Consider the following 3,564-nt stretch of genomic DNA (forward strand, 5'->3'; position numbering starts at 1 on the left):
CTTGCGAGATGAAAAACTTATGTTAACTGCGTGATGAAGGGCCGAAATTCTAGTGGCCAATCAAAACACTTCATGCGTTCACATGATTAAACATGGCGGTCCCCAGCAAATTTGTCCGTGGTAAAGCTTCGGGTAAATTCGTTAATATTTAGCTAGATTACACCTGCTTATGTCATGTAACGTTGTCAGATTTTGATTATGAAAAAAATTCATGAACGAGGAGTCCCCTTGCTGTCTTGCATTTTCATTCATGAAATCGAAAGACAGATAAGTCAAATATGTAGCTGCTGACAACTTGGTTGGAGGCCGCCCTCTTGAAATCGCGTGAACAGAGGAAGCATTATGTTAGGCTATAGCGGACCAAAAAAAAAAAAATCAATTGTTGCTCTGATATGCTATGCTCTCCAAACCAGCGTTAGCGCTGCAAGTTCATTGCATTTCTCAGCCTGCACGTGACATTTCTGATGGGAATCGCCATTTCCACTTGAATATGTTAGAACACCGCATTGAGGGCGGGGGGTGCCGAGTGGCGAAAGCGGACACATATTTGGCTGGCGTTGAAGAGCACTGACAAATGACCAAGTTGGCAGCATCTAAAAGGGGCAAACACACGCGGAAGTTAGCCCGCACCTGTACACGTGCATGTACAGGAGATGTACTGTGTCGACATAGCCGGGGTGTGTGCGCATGTAGGTATGCCTTGTCGGACGTGTACAAGTACGGATGTGTGTTTCTCTGTGTTAAAGCGCAAAAGGAGGCTCCTTCCAAAACCATAGATCAGTGCAACGGTATGAGAACGTCTAATTTCATAAAATTGCACTTAAAACATGTAATTCAATTTCTGACTAAATATGACTTATCGGTCAAACGTCACCAAGCAAGTCCCATTCGTCTTCTTGATCAGGAGGTGGCAAAATACTTGCACGCTGTATTTAAGTATTATAGAAATACCGATACTGCTGGTAAACGTAGAAGCACTGGTTCGACTCTTTTACTTTTGGAAAAGTAAAAAAAGTACACCCTGAAATGTATAGTACTTAAAAGAAACAAAAATTCAAGATACACCAATACTGGTACACGGCACATCTGTTTTCTGAGTCACAATCGAACCAAGGATCCGATACTACAGCAAGGATACCATTTTACCAGCCGGACAAATATTCTGTTAGCTGTGTGGAGATATTTTAAGGTAAACACGGGTGGCAAACGTTCGCTGACTAAATGTTGCTCTATAAAATGGATGATATACTCCAGACCATAACACCGCATAAGTGACACGCCTCGTCTTACAGGCTACATTTAAGTGAAATGTGTGGCAAGACGGGCAGAAAAAAATGCAGCTTGATGTTAAAATATCATTAATGACAAGTTGGTACTCTAAAAAGTTATGCTGTATTTCATTGGAACCCATGACATGTTTAGTTTATTCACAATTTGTCAAGCGGAATACATCAGTTTTTTTTTTTTAAACTGATGTTTATGTATTCATCATGTATGTATTGTAATAATAAGAAAATTTGAAACAAACTTTTTTTCTGATTTGTTTTGGTACGTTCAGCCATTCGATTGTTCATTTGCTTTGAAAGCGGCTGGCAGCGAAGCAGTTAAGTCCAGTAACAAAGTAGTCGTACTTTGTAACATTACTTCCCAGCACTGCTTTTAACTCCTGCAGCTTTATTGAAACATAGAGCGAGCGAGACTGCCGACAAGGAAACAGCGAGGCCGAGTGAAACCTGCTCCTCCCTGCGCCTGAAAATCAGTGTCCAGATTCCAACCATGCCTTGTGTAAAAGGACTTCATTATGCTCTCAGAATATAGACTAGACAAATATTTGGCTTGGTCATTATGATGCCGTATCCACTCCCCCCGTGGACCCGGGCGCTACACCGGGCTCAGTGTTCTGCTTTCACTCGCCGCCTCCCAGCGGAAAGAGAGGACGCCGGAGCCCTCGGAGAGATACAAGCGAAAGCATCCACTTCATCGCAGTGTTCAAAAATGGTGATTTATGACAATACCAGCAGGGTGTTGCGATAGGATGATTTGCCCTGCGGGGACGCGGGGTCGCTTGTGTGCAGCCGTGGTTCTGACATAATTCAGAAGTGGTCAGGAAGTGTGACTCCCGCAGACCCCCACATCTCTCCAAACAGATGGTCTTTCATTCGGATGTCTCATATACTGCCCTCACTCCCACCTTCCTCTCCGCACACCACGATCCCGCATTCCGCCAATTGCGAGTGAGACACTTTTTTCCCCCCGTCATGAGGAGGGCTTTGTATACGTCTTGAAGGTACCCCCGGCCCCCACGCCCCTCTCTGGTAAAGGTATACTTCCAGAATTTGTCAGTGTTAGAAAGTAAGTATTTTGTTACTCTACTGAAGTCTTGTTAACAGCTACTGTAGTGACGTTTCAAAACACAGGCTGTCGAGGTGATTTATTTATTTATATATATATATTATTTTTTTTGCTTTGATTTGCAAGCAGAAATTTGACATTTGCACCGTCAGCTCCACTCAACTCGCTTTACAAACCTCAGTTTGACAGTGAAGAATTCTTTAAGCGGGACTCCAAGCTGTTTATTGGCATTTCCAAGTTGAAGTTTACTGTCAAACCAAACATAAAACCAAGAGAATCACAATCACTTAACTTTGCCTTGCAAAAGTCCGCTAACAAACAATGCAAAGACAATCAAAAATTTGATTTGCTATTTTCAGAACTTACTTCACATGAGGTCTTTAAGCCAGTGGTCCTCAACCACCAGGCCACACGCCGGTACTGGGCAGCACAGATGGAAAAAAAAAAAAAAGCACGAAAATAAATAAATAAATAATTGTCTTGATCTCGTATTGGGCGAATATTAAACACACAAGCTAACGAGCAACGACAGCACGTACGAAGCTCGCTCGTCACATAGAGCGGCGAGTGCCACACCTTGACCCCCCTCCCCCAGTTTGACCACCCCGTTTCGCGGCGTCAGAAAGTTTGGAAACCATCAGATATTTGAACTGAAGAGCAGAACAATATATGCAGACTGTTACAATGTTTCTGACCTCTTCATGTTTTTCCAGTCACCTCTCCACTGTTCCACTCTGGCAGTCAACCACTCCCGCCTCCTTGACCACTTGCTCACCTGGGCTCACAGGTGTGTCAAATCAGCAATCAGCCAATCGTTTAGGCCTCTCCAGATCGCTCACTCCTTGTCGAATGGTTCTTTTACCCTCATGCAAGACTGTCCAGCACTGTTCTTTAGATTGATGCAACTCTGACATCCCTCATCTGAGCCTCCTGTCCCTGACTACGGGTTATACCTTGGCCCTTCCGGCTTTTTGTTTGCCTGTCCCTGTGGCTGTTTGTTGTTATGCTGCAACGACTTCGCTGTATGACTTTCCTTGTTGTGAATTGCGTAACATTACGTGTCAAGGCCCTAGTGTAGTGTACTGTGTTTGGGTTCGACTCATACTCTCGACATGGATGGATAATACAGGCAAACTCACTCTTTATCCTTTTTGAAGATTAAACAAATAACATTGCATTTTGCAGTGGATTTGTTGCAGCTCGATGTCCATT

At 43.7% G+C, this 3,564-nt stretch overlaps 1 long non-coding RNA gene across 1 annotated transcript; it reads right to left on the minus strand.

Annotated features, from left to right (window-relative positions):
• Positions 1 to 498: 498 nt before the first annotated feature.
• On the minus strand, positions 499 to 2,778 carry LOC148319369 (uncharacterized). The gene is made up of 3 exons (XR_015839783.1): positions 2,719 to 2,778; positions 2,529 to 2,600; positions 499 to 593 (listed from the first exon to the last, which is right to left on the minus strand). It is a non-coding gene; the product is annotated as an uncharacterized LOC148319369 (long non-coding RNA).
• Positions 2,779 to 3,564: the final 786 nt, after the last annotated feature.

Source organism: Idiotropiscis lumnitzeri, chromosome 18 (assembly GCF_059441095.1).
Source record: "Idiotropiscis lumnitzeri isolate Australia: NSW breed Sydney's pygmy pipehorse chromosome 18, RoL_Ilum_1.0, whole genome shotgun sequence".
Lineage (NCBI taxonomy): Eukaryota > Metazoa > Chordata > Actinopteri > Syngnathiformes > Syngnathidae > Idiotropiscis > Idiotropiscis lumnitzeri.